Here is a 14492-nt window from a genome sequence, read left to right on the forward strand (position 1 = left end):
GCATAAAAAGGGCAGCTTACAACCAATACTTGCCAAATGTATAGTGATCATTTTAACATGTTATAAATGCTTAATAAATACACAAATTCATACTTATATTAATCAAAAACATAAAATGCTATAATTCATGATTTATGTTACAATGCAGAATTTTTTTTTTTTTTTTTTTACTATTATATTGAGATGAAAAGGAGGGATTATGCCATTTTGCTATTATCTGTTTTGTGTTTATATTCATCACTGTAATGTCTTGACTCACTTGTGTTGTCACTTTCCTTGTCAAGTTGATGTCAAAAGAATGTTGTTACTCCAAGTGCAGTCCCGATTTTCCTGGTCCTAGTTACCTAAATTCCTCTGCAAAAACACTTTTCTAGTCTTCATGCTCATTCACAGCATATATAATATAATAAAGCCTGATGACCATTAAACCATACTGAACCTTATGTACATAGCTTTCTAATGTCGTCAACTCCTTAATAAATGCTTCACATGTGTCCATTTTACATTAAGGTACACTTTCATAAGTTACTCATGTTGAATAAGTGTTATTAAGTATTTATAACAAGTGAGCTAAAATGGCTCACTATTTGGAAGGTACTGCATGAAAGTTACCCTTTTTATGCATGTTGTCATAACCACATATTAATGACTTATAATGCATTTATAAATGACTTATTAGTCATTAATATAAACATTTATTAACCCTTAACAAAGTGAGCATTAATAAAGTGTAACAAATATTTTTTCCCTAAATTTAAATAAATAAATATATAAATATTATCACAAACTAAACTTTTCAAAATATTTCACATACAGCCGTACTAAAACTATTTTCCATTTTAAGTAGTCTTGTATTTCTAACAAATATCTTTCCAAACACATAATTCTAGATTTTTAATTTTGTGAGATTACATGACCATGAAAGGTTACTTATTGGACTTGAAAATTAATGAATGGTTCGGGGAGAATGAAATGGTATTTGTAGTGTTGTTTTTAAAGACACAGAGAGGGATAGCAGGCCAGACTCTGAGACAGCTGTACTCACAGCAATAATCAATTACAGTCATCATGCTAAATGTGTATTCTACAAACTGTTCCTCATGCGGTTCTGCTGAACACTGCCATTCCTTTTGCATTATACCTGACAGCTATTTAAAAAAATCTCAAACTCAACTAGACATGCTACCCTTAGCAAATGAAAGCAATTATTTTGTGCATAACTCAATATGTTATTTTTATATGTTATTTTCTATTAAGTTACATTTGACATGCAAAGTCTCTTTGCATGCTAAATAAAATTCTACAAATGCTTTACATTCTACAATAATTTTCCTAGGAAAAATAACCACTACAAAGAACATAAGTGTAATAGGTCAGCTATTGGTCAATCAAAAATGTCAAATATGGACTTTGATGAGTAAATTGACTTTGGCTATCCCATCAGTAAGGGGCGATCCAACAAATCTGACATGCATGTAACCCTCTGGCAAAGCCATTTAAATTCGAACCTGCCCCATACAGCCCAAACTCAAGTGTGTATGGAAACAATCATGACGCCTATGTAAATACACATACTCTCCAGCTGGGATGCTCTTATTGTGGAATAAAATTATTTTTGTAATCACAATTGCTATTCATAGATTTGTGGCTTAAAATTAAGTTTTTGTTATTAACAATTTTTTAATGATTCCAATCATAAAACATATAAACACAACATAAAATTATTCACATTAAACCCCTCCCCCCGACACAAACACGCATTACTGTGGTCACCAACAACTAGAACATACAAGAATAAATAAATGCAAAATAAAAAAAATAAAAAAGATATACTTTCAAACAACATCAATAATACACATACCCAATTAAACTACAAATCCCTCTCCACAGCCCCTCCTTGAGAACCCTCCAAAAAAGCCAAATAACCCCCCCCCCACTTCCTGAAAAACAAATCCCATTTCCCCAGCCTTCTAAACATCTCCTCCTCAAACGTCGCCACCTCGCCCATCTCCCCGCACCACTCTCTAAACAAGGGTGCCCCAGCCAACTTCCATCCCCTGAGGATGACTTTTCTGCCAATCATGACTCTGGCTAGGACCCAACTTTTTAAATATCTATCCCCAATGTTGACATCACCCAGGATACAGAGTCTGGGGCAAAATGAAAATTGAGTGTTCAATACCTCACACATAAAGCTCTGAACTCTCAACCAAAATTCTTGGATCTTAACACATCCCCAAAAAACATGTGTTGTGTCCCTGTCTTCTGATTGGCACGGCCAGCAGGTGGGTGTGTCTTAAAGACCCAACCTATACAATCTAGAGGGGGTCCAATAGAATCGATGCAAAATCTTAAATTGCATCAGACGGACCCTTGCATCTCTAGATGTAGAGTTGATGCTTTTTAGAATCCAAGCCCACACTCCCTCCTCCAATACCAAATTTACATCTTTATCCCATAATCTCTTGAGAGAAGACGAAGCTCCATCCCCCACACTCTGAATTAACAGGGAGTAATACCCCAATGCCTCATGACCTTTTCCAAAAGCAGTAATCACCACTTCCAGGGTATCTGCCGATTTAGGGGGGTGTATACTACTCCCAAAAATAGTACAGAACAGGTGGTGCAGCTGTAAATACCTAAAGAACTGAGATCTAGGAATCGTAAAAAGTTTAACCAAATTTTGAAACAATCTCAACACTCCACTCACATATAGGTCACCGAGTGTATTAACCCCCCTCACAATCCACTCTGACCAATAGAAAGGGGACTTATTAATGCGTAATTTTAGGTTCAGCCATATGCCTGTATGTCTGAATTAAACACTCTGGACACTTTTGTCCAAACTGCATGCAAATGCGAGATAACGGGGTATGACTTAACTTCTCCGGTTAGTTTAATAGAAAGGTTTTGCAATAGCGAAATAGGGGCAAGGACTTCCTGTTTAATACAAAACCAGGGAGGGGCTCTCTCAGGTGGAAGTGACCAGTGAGCCAAATGTCTGAGACCGAATGCATAATAATAAAACAAAATCTTGGGTAGGCCTAGCCTACATTTGTCAATCGGCCTGTGTAACTTGTTGAAATGTAATCTGGGACATTTACTATTCCAAATAAAGGTCTTCGCTATGCTATCAAATTGCTTGAAGTAAGAGAGGGGGACATCTACAGGGAGAGACTATAGCAGGTAGTTGAATTTTGGAATACAATTTATTTTAATAACATTAACCTTCCCAATCATAGATAAATGTAATGAAGCCCACCTACTCACATCTCCCGAAAAACTTTTTATTAAAGGGTCAAAATTAACTCTAACTAAATCACACAAATTTGCTGGGAATAAAATGTCCAAATACTTAATGCCCTGTTTGGGCCACTGGAAGGCACCCGTTTGAAAAGCCGTTACTGGGCAGTACGCTGTCAGAGCCATAGCTTCATATTTAGACCAACTGACTTTGTATCCTGAGAATTTAGAAAAGGAATTAATAATCCTGTGGAGGCAAGGCAGAGATCTAATGGGGTCAGAGACAAATAATAAAATATCATCTGCGTAAAGCAAAAGCTTATGCGCCACACCTCCCGCCATCACCCCTGGAAAATTATCCTCCTTTCTTATCGCGGCTGCTAATGGTTCCAGGGCAAGACAGAACAATAATGGGGAAAAAGGGAACCCTGCCGGGTGCCCCTATCCAGAGTAAAATAATCTGAAATTAATCCATTTGTTTGTACCGCCGCTACCGGGTGTCTATAAAGTAACTTATTCCATTCAATAAAAGTATTTCTGAATCTGTATATTTCCAAAACCTTAAAAAGATAATCCCATTTTACCATATCAAACGCCTTTTTGGCATCAAGTGAGATGCAGCGACCGGAGTCTGATCGTTCGCCACTGACCACATGATATTGATGAAATGCCTGATGTTATCAGAAGAGCTACGGCCCCGAATAAACCCCACCTGATCTATATGTATAAGAGATGTCATAACTTTACTTAATCGGTTAGCTAAAGTTTTTGACAAAATTTTAACGTCTAGCTGGATCAGGGAAATTGGACGGTAACTCTTACACTTGCTTGGATCTTTGTCCTTTTTAAGAATCAGACTGATCCAGGCTTGTGTCATGGTTGGAGGAAGCTTTCCATTCTTTAATGATTCCATATAAACTTCTAACAAATGTGGAGCCAGTTCTGTAGCATAAGATCTAAAAAATTCAGTGGCAAAGCCATCTGACCCCGGAGACTTGCCTGTAGGTAAGGCTTTAATTACCTCATCAAGCTCCTCCAAGGTTATCTCAGAATCAAGATAATTTTTTTGCTCAGTCGTCAGTTTAGGGAGATCTAATAGTTCCACAAAGTTTCTAATCATCAGTAGACAAAGATGTGGAACTATAAAGATTAAGATAGAATTCTTTAAAAGCATTATGAATATCAATGGCCGAGGTAAATATTTCACCACTAGCAGTTTTCACTGAGGGAATGGTAGAAAAAGACTCTCTCTGCTTTATATATCTAGCCAAATGTTTCCCTGCTTTATCCCCCAACTCAAAGTATGACTGTCTTGCCCTGAACAGCCAAAACTCCACCTTCCGCAGCAAAATAGTATTATATCTGTATTTCAATTGGGTCAGTTCTCTGAGGCCATCAGATGACATTCAGCGCTTCAGCTCTGCATCAGTATTTTTAATATTCCCTTCCAACTCCATGAGTAACTCCGTGCTTTGGATTTTTTGATGAATGAGGCATACTGTATGATCCAAACCCTAAGAACTGCCTTAAGTGCCTCCCAAGCCACACCCACAGAGGAAACTGAGGACCAGTTAGTCTCCATATAAAAATTTATTTCAGCCTTTAGCATTTGTTGGAATTCAGAATTTTGCAAAAGGGACACATTAAAGCGCCAACTATATTATTTCTTTTTCTCCATATGTGGCAACACCTCTAAACTCACCAGGGTGTTTACACGACAACGTTTTCAAATAAAAACTGAAAACTTTTTATGCGTTTTGGCTGTTCATTTACACGACAACGGCGTTTTGGGGCATGAAAACGCAAACCTTTGAAAACAGGTTTAAAAGTGCAAGTTTTTGAAAACGATGCTGTTATCGTCTCTGTGTAAACATACAAAAACGCGAATTTGTGAAAACGATGACGTCATGCACACGCTTATTACGTGTTATATAAAGAATGATGGATTAATAGGCATCAATTTGAGATGTATAATTGTCAGTATGAATACTGGTGTCTGTGAAAATAACAATAATCAACAATTTATTCATTTGGAGTGTTTTGTATGGAGTGTGAACCTTGTACAGTAGGCAGAACCTGCAATTTGAAAATCTTGAAATTAATGTATGGATTCTGATGGAAAAAATGTATTTGTATTTTAAATGTTATTTATTTACTTAATTTTATTTGATGTACTTTTACCCTGCATTTAATTCACCCACCGCTTATGTATATAGCCTATAGACAGAGATGTGATGCCATGTACAGTATTCAATGATATGCTTAGTATATGAAAACATGAGGCAGTGAAAATGCATGTTAGATCCAGTGTACACAAGACCTCTCTCTCTATCAGAAGATATCCATATATCAGAGTTCTGTCTGATATACAAAACCAGTCAACATCAACAGCTTGTTATGTTAACTTACTCTCCTACCAGCCCAAGAGTCAGCAGGGGGAATACTCAAGAAGGCAGGAGATGAAGTGATAGTAAAAATGAGCAGAGTTTATTGAATAATCTTGAGAATTCATTCTATAGGCATGCGCACGAGTACTTCAAAACAACATGCAAGACATTCAAAACTACAATGGCGGACTACAGGACTGTGTTTGTGCTGCTCACGATTTTGAGTTTATTGATGCTTCTCCAGCAAAGTAATTGTAGTAATAAAGCAACCTCATCGTCCGTCCAGACAAAATTGCTCGATGCTTTTGCCATCTTCATTGTTTGTAGTCACCGCTCTGTGGAAGAATGCTTATGTGCACGTAGTGTTTCTTTACAAAGTGACATCGCCAACTACTGGCCTGGCATGCATAATACAGCGTTTTTAGTCGTTTTCACGGATCCGTGTGAATGGGGATCATTTTGACAATGTTGTCGTCTGTACGCGAAACTTTTCAAAAACGCAAAGGAAAAACTTTTCTGTTTTTAGTACATCATTGTCGTGTAAACGTACCCTAAGATGTTTCCAATTAAGCAATCAACAACAGATGAAATGAGGGACTTAGATATCAGAAAAAAATCTATTCTAGAATAAATCTTATGGACTGATGAAAAAAAATTATAGTCCCCATCAGATGGGTTCAAAAGTCTCCAAATATCTGTAAGACCAAGATTTTTACACATCCTATGAATCGCCAATGTGGTGGCTTACACACTTTTGCTTCACTGTGATCAAGGACTGAGTCCATCAAAAGATTAAAGACTCCTCCCAATATTATATCATGAGGGGTGCCAGCGGCTTGCAACATCCCTTCAAGATCTATAAAATAGCCCTGATCATCAGCATTAGGTGCATAAATATTAGCCAAAATCAACCTTTGCCCCTGAATTTCTGCTAAAACAATAATGACTCTTCCTAATTTATCTTTAATCTGTTTGAGACATTTGAATTGTAGATGCTTATTATCAATGTAATGAGTCCCCTGCTCTTACTTGAGCCAGCACTAAAGAAAACATGCCCACCCCATATCTTCCCAAATTTTTCAGCTTCCTGCAGGGAAAGATGCGTTTCTTGAAGAAACACTATATCATATTTCTTACGTTTAAAAAAGAAATAACCTTCCTTCTTTTTATGGGGTGCCCCAACCCATTCACATTCCACATGGAGAGAGATAATCCACTCATATTAACATCTGACATTTGACATATTAGAAAAAATTTATTGTGTGTCAAAAACAAGATTATAAAGACCACATTCAAACATTAGTGCAACAATAAAAGCCCAAACCTCCCCCTGAACAAAAACACAGAAAAAAGAAAAACGTGCGCATTAACCCTGTGCACGACAGCGCCAACCGGCGTCCATCCCTCTAAACTCAAACAGTCCGTGTACGCCTACGAGAGTCCCCGCAACAACTTTGCTGTCAGATTGCTCAAATCCGGTACTTCTATACAAATTTTGTGAGACAGAATTACACAGCAAAAAATGATCTATAAAACAAACTCCAGCCAATAAGCGGAATAAACACAAAAAATTTGTAGATTCATCCACATCACTGTCCCGAAGGTGTGTTCCTCCACAGAACAAGCTCCAGCTGCTTGCGGAACCAGCACAAAAAAAAAAAAAGAAAAAAGAAGCTGTTCAGTTCTTTGGGCAGACTCCTTTTTGTGCCAGCTTACTGAATGTTCAGTAAGCTGGCACATTTGGCTGATACCTGAGTGCACCAAATGACCCAATCACTCCAATGTCCTGCAAGAGATATTCCACAAAACAAACTCCAGGCCACAGGAGGCATAAGCACCAAAAATGTGCAGATTCATTCACAACTGTCCCGAAGAAATGATATTACACAAAACAAACTCCGGCTGCTAGGTGGAACCAGCACAAAAAGAAAAGAAAAAGGCGCCAAGCTTCCTCGGACAGTCAAGTGAATATTCAGTGAGTCAGGCCCACTAGGCAGCAACATGAAAATCACCAAATGGCTTACTCATTCCATTGTTTTTATGAAGGACAATGCTTGCTGTGGGCATGTAAATATTTTGCAGCCATCCTTAGTGTCTATTCTCAATTTGGCCGGGAACATCAGTTTAAAAGTGACCTTCTGTTGATGCAAGAGATTCTTGCATTCCTTGAATCTATCACGTTTCTCTCTTGTTGCGTTCGCAAAGTCTGGGAACAAGAAAATGCTGTGGTTCTTCCAAGAAAGCCTTCCTTTACTCCTCGCCTTGTGTAACATAAGATCTTTATTGGATCATCTCAGAAATTTGGCCAGAATTGATTGGGGCCTGTCTCCCTCAGCAGATCTCCGAGCCGGAAACCTGTGAGCTCGCTCGATTTCCAGCTTATGGCCTGTTATGTCGAGCAGACTCGGAAAGAGCTCGTCCAGGTATTTCATCATATCTTGGCCTTCCTCATGCTCAGGAATTTCAACAATTCGGTTGTTGTTTCATCGATTACGATTCTCCAAAACCTCCAGTTTTTCCCAGACACGCAGCAAATCTACCTTGGTCGCTAGCGGATTAGCAGCTAATTCCCTCTCCGATGACTCCAGATAATTGATCCGTTTTTCAACATCCGACATTCTTGTAACCATCTCAGTGAATTTCGTCTCCATGGCATTGATCGATCGACGTATTACAGCAAGATCCTCCAAGTCTGCAACGATCTTCGTCAGCATCGCCGTCATGTTCGACAATTGATGCTGGATCTCTTGCACTGCACCAGATGAATTGAGTCCCAGGCTTTCGGCCTGTTGTTCAGGGGCTTCAGCTTGAGCACGTAAGTGTCTTTTAATGTCTCCACAGCCCGAGGATTTTCAATTCTTTGGTATATTGTCTTCCTAGAATAGTTAAGAATCAGGGTGTATCGAATCTCACCGGTTTATGACACAAATAGTAATAAAACTAGCAAAGTGCGCAGAGCTCATGTTCGCACATTCAACACTCACATGGCACCACGTGACTCCAAAAATTAAGTTTGATTATTTGCAGGGGGTGTAGCAACTATTATAACTATTAGTTACAGTATAATAGTAATTTAAGATATTAGTTTTGCTATGCTAAAGAAATAATACTAAGGCTTTAAGGTCAAACAGAAGCCTCAGCCAATTGGACAAGTCAAATGGACAGATGAATAGACAAATGACCAAACAAACGAATGAACAAGCAATTGGTAAGCATTAATCTTTAAATTCCTAGTACCGCAAACCTGCTTTTCAGCAAATCAGTTACGATTTCTGGTTACCTAAATATGGTTAATAATACTCCCTCCACACTTCTCATGTGGTTACTACGCCTGATATATTATATCTCAATTACATGGGCGACTTGCCTTAGACGTCTTGTTGCATGGCTTTCTCTGTTGTTATCATCTTCATTGTCATGTGTAAAGAAATGGCAAGCATGAAATGTCAAACAGTGAGTGAATAATGTGAGTGGGATGTTGAAGCACAAATCTAAGTAGGACAGTATGCCTAAAAACATCAGACCGCTGTCCACTGTAGAGTGTAAGATTCATATCCAGTATTGTTTAATTATAAACATTCAGTTATCATTCAGATTCTACATAACCTGCTTTGACAGGGTCTTGTTGACACATTGATAATATCACAGATCTTGTTGATTCTGTTGGCCAGGTAAAGCCAAGTGCACACTGTGCCATTTATGCCTTGATTTTGCCATCTGAGACAGGATAGTAAAAGATATCATTTGTCATTTAATGCAAAATTGGTTGTCTTCGATTGCATAGTGTGACATGCTCACCGACAGCTTAACCAGGTGGAATCCTTTTAATTACACAAAGAAAAGGATCTGATATATCAATCAAATAAATAGGTAGATGTATATCTGTGCAGTATAGTTAGGCTACTGGACTGGATGGACCTGGACGTGTGTTGATGTTTAGTATTCAGTTTGTGGCTTTGCCTTCATTTACTCACTAACAGCTGTGCACAGCCAATCATCTCATTGTGGCTTATTAATGTGACCACCTCTTTAGAAAAAGAGCAGCTGTGCCACCTTTTCCCAAGGTCACAATAAACATAATTATTGTACTTTTCAAAAGTTAGTGTACTTTTTAACTAGGCTTGGGATTGATGCCTTTTTATAATTGATAATTGGAAGGTTTTTCCTGATGATTATCAATATAAACCAGGTTTTGTTTTCAGATATAAATAGGGCTGCTCGTTGCACACTCGTTTTTGTCTTTTCAAATATTTTTCTCAATACAACTTTGGTAAAATGTGAGCAGCAGAGTAAATTAAAGGGGTCGCACACCGGATGCGTCTAACAGAAGACATGGCACATTTTAAAATTCTAAACTGCTATTTTCTACAAAGGTAGGCACATGCGGCCAGCGCTCAGTGTCAAAATTCCGCAGTGCCATGGAGCGCAAGTCAAATTGTTTTCCATTAAATTCAACCCAAATCAATATCAAAGGACAAAAATTATTTACTCACAGCTTTACAGCCATCACTAGATAATATATTGTTTATATGTATCTTTCATATAGCCTACACAATGTATTTTCAGTAACAAGTATGTTGTTTTGTGGTTTGACAGCTTGAATGAAAGACCTATTCAAGGCTACATACAGAGAAATTGCATAATAAATGTCCCAATTTCTAATCGTTCAGTTTGCGCCGGTTCATACACTAACCTGCAAACTCATCAATATCACTTTGTTCTTTCTTGAAGTACAAAAACCTTCAAAACTTTGGACTGCCATCTGTTGCGCCGCATCAGCTTGTCCTGTGTGTGTGTTGCCAGTGTTTTCCTACCAGCGACCTGGCTTCAGTTAATGTTATATCACCCCCTTGTGGTCTCCCAACGCTATTATGCCACACTATTAAACAGAAGGCCAATTGAGTGAAATTGAAAGCACACAAATTAGGCTTCTAATTTAAATGTTGGCTAATTTAAATATATCGAAGCATCAAAAATATATAGATAAAATAGCGTGCTATCAATAATCAATATATCAATATTTTATGACCTATTGTTAACCCAGTTAACAAAAATATCAATGAAGAGCATGCTTTAGATGAAATATGAGACAAGTGATGTTCGAAGAAAACAAAGAAAATGCATGGTAGATATCACTTGTCAGAAGTTTTATTGGCCGTCAATCAAGCTGTGATTTTGCCAAATTATGCAAAAAGTGTGAAAATATTATATAATTGTGTGTATTTAGGATACAAAAAATGTCAGCTATGAAATTAGCCTTAACAAGACAAAGGAGTCAGCCATTATATTTTAAAAACATTAAAAATGTAATTTCCATCAGCATCATTTATGCCACAGAATTCTATTAAAGGTGCTGTAAGCGATTTTTTCATGGAAAAGTATGCAAAAACAAATTCCTATTCCCTGAAAGATATTACTGAAAAATGTGTCCTGAGTTATCTCACCGGTCTCTGTGACAGCTGTAGACTTTGTAAACAGCAAACAAAATTGTATCAGTGGAAAAACGCTTTTCACCTGTTAATCATTTTGGTTGTTTTCATATGAAGCGGATCATTGAGGCTATGATTTATAATGTTTGTCAGTTGAGGGCACTATTGTGCTACTGTTGAATTTGACAGCCACAGGAACTAACAATGCTGCTGTTTTGCTTGGTTTTTGTCTCAAAATTATCTGTGGAGGGCAGGGTTTTGGAATTAGGGGCGTGGCAAATTCAATGGCTCAGTCACGTGAAAGCTTACATCGTTTACAGCACCTTTAAATACAATACCGAATTTGAGATGTGCTGGATATAACACTGTGGTGCAAATTTTCATGACATAAAAAAAAATTTCCCAAAATTGATAACTTTCATCTGATGCGTGTATATACGTACACGGTTAGACATTGTTGATAAATAAATAATAATTAAAGATGCAATATGTAATATTGTAAGGGGGTTTAGTGGAAAGGAGGAGGCGAGAACCGGCTTGACAACTTAAATAATAATTTATTAACCAAAAACCCCAACCAAAAACACACACAAAACACACAACCAAAAACACAGCACAGCTGTCTGTAATTCTCTCTCTCTCGAACTGTCGTCCCCGGCCGCCTTTATCCCTCGCGCGCCCCATCAGGCTGACTGGGGACCGGGTGTGTCTCATTCCAGCCCGGCCCCGCCCTCCTCAGCTCTACAAATATATTTACTGTTATAAAGCATAAAATTATCATAATATTTTGTCAGAGATGTAGGAAACATGCTAATTTGAAATACTGGCTTCTCCAAAAACAATGCTACAGCTAGTATATTCTACTTTGAAATGTCCGTTCAGGGCCAGAATTTCTGTTTGTGTTTTGGCCTGTGTGATCCCACCCACTGCCCATTTCCCAAATAGTATTTTGACACCACGGGTTGCCAGATTTTGAGTTATTAAGTTAGCGGGCAAACACAGCGCGTTGCAGCCATGGAAGCCAGCAATACATCTAGCTAACATTGACAGAGTTATTAAAAAAAAATCCACATGAGCTGGTTTATAATTTGCAAACAATAAAAACATTGCAAACATATACATTAGCTGATCATCTTACAGTGTAAGGGTCGTCGCTTGCCATTGTTAGTTTGCTCGTTCCTGTTGCGTGTCCTCAACCTGGCAACCCGCGTGAGCTTCAGAGGAGTGGGCAGGGGAGACAAACTCTCTCTAATATTTTGAATTTGGACTGCAGTACTCATTTTAAACACTTGATGTCAATGTTACATATTGCTCCTTTAAATAAATAAATAAAAATAAATAATGAAAGTTTGAAAAATGTTTTAACAAGACATTATTTCAAGTCCACTGCAATTTTGATGAAACACCCATACATATATGTATAATTTAATGATTATTTTACCTTATAATTACTCAAATTAAAAAAAATGTATTGAAAATGTTAATTTACAATGCTGTTGGTAGATTTTTGAACTGACTAGGGAAGGAAACACCTCTAGTAATTGGCCAGGAGGGTACGGTTATCAGCCAATAATAAAAAAAATTACAAATATTGGCCGCTTAATTGGCCTCACTTATATATTGGTCAGTGACTAGTATGCATTGCTCCGTTTAACATATATTATCATGTTAAATTCTATACCGCAGAATCTCAAAAATTAGCTCAGAGAGTGCGATTGAAGTCAGCAGATTCTGTCTGATTATAGGCACATTGAAAATATATTTTGCGTTAAGCATACACATAAAAAAGGATAGGCAAAATGTGGTCCATACAAGCAACTCTTTGAATAAGAGCCAGCACAGGTAATCTGTCTATCTGGCTCATTGTCTGAATTGGGAAGAACAATCTTGGGAGAGAGACTCAGTCCAAGTAGGTTGTGGGCCCAATGCCCACACTAATCATGGGGTCATTACAGACACTGCTGCATACCCACCCGTGAGATGGCCTGCACTATTTGTAACCCAATGAGGCAATTTAGCTTGGATAACTCAAGCCTGGGAGATAAAGTTGAGGGAGCACCACTTAAGGAGGCCAACCAAATTGGACCCCTTTGGAAATGAAAGCTGCCAGAGACCAGTGGAAAATTGAAAGGGGGGCAGGGGAGGTGTCAGCTTGATGCATGACGAGGAGCCTCCTCATGGGCCGAGATGTGGATGACTTCATACAGAAAGTTATCGATTGCCTGTGGTTCTCCCATCAGCCCAAGATTGATGGTCTTCTTTCTGGAGGTTGAAATATCAGAGCTAGCTTCTCCTCAAAGCTTCGAATTATGATGTTTGCAAGGGCGAGGCATATGAGAGGAAGTGCTAAAGGGGGGGGGGGCAGAGTCTTCCTTGGGCATGTGAGCAGCATGGCATCTGGCATCTCCTCCGGTGTGAAAACTAAACCATGGGGAAGGGAGGGACCTTATGAATGCCACAGGAGTTCATAACAAGTCAGCAAAACAGAGAAGCAGCCATGAATATTTAAGCTTTCTGCAGCTTTTAAGGCATAATGCACCATCTCTTCAGGCCACGCAGATAAACAGACAAATATAGTCTGGACAGAAACCCCTGTTGGCATCAGTGAACTGTGAAAAGCTGCTGAAATTGATTGACAGAGTAGAAGACACCTGTCTAAGCTTTGTCCTGTAATTGGATGATACTGTATAATAGGAGATGAATGTTATTTTTACTGGACATCCAGTCAAGTAAAGAGAGGATGGAGGTTTAGAAATGAAGGGAAGGGTAGATTGGATAAGTAGCTTGCATTAACAAAATAGCATGCAATAAATCTAAGAACCAATACCCTAATTTAGAAGCATATTTTGGTAAAAAAAAATAATTGTTCAAATCAAGAAATATTTGTAATTGTAAAGGGTTGCTATTTGGTTAATTAAATCTTTAATTAAAAAGTTGTTGATGTGACATTGTAGGTTGTTCAGATCACTGTATTGGTTTTTGGGTTCTTTATAGCACCCTTACATACACTCACTGAGCACTTTATTAGGAAAACTATGGTCATAATAAAGTATTGGACATGGTCTTCTGCTTTTGTAGCCCATCCGCATCAAGGTTCAATGTGTTGTGCATTTTGAGATGCTATTCTTCTCACTACAATTTTACAGAGTGGTAATCTGAGTTACCGTAGCCTTTCTGTCTCTGGAACCAGGCTGGCCATTCTCCATTGACCTCTCTCATCAACAAGGCATTTCCGTCCGCAGAACTGGATGATTTTTTGTTTTTGGCACCATTCTGAGTAAACTGTTGTGTGTGAAAATCCCAGGAGATCAGCAGTTACAGAAATACTCAAACCAGCCCGTCTGGCACCAACAATCATGCCATGGTCAAAATCACTGAGCTCAATTTTTTTTCCCCATTCTGATGATTGATGTGAACATAAACTGAAGCTCCT

Source organism: Myxocyprinus asiaticus, chromosome 41 (assembly GCF_019703515.2).
Source record: "Myxocyprinus asiaticus isolate MX2 ecotype Aquarium Trade chromosome 41, UBuf_Myxa_2, whole genome shotgun sequence".
Lineage (NCBI taxonomy): Eukaryota > Metazoa > Chordata > Actinopteri > Cypriniformes > Catostomidae > Myxocyprinus > Myxocyprinus asiaticus.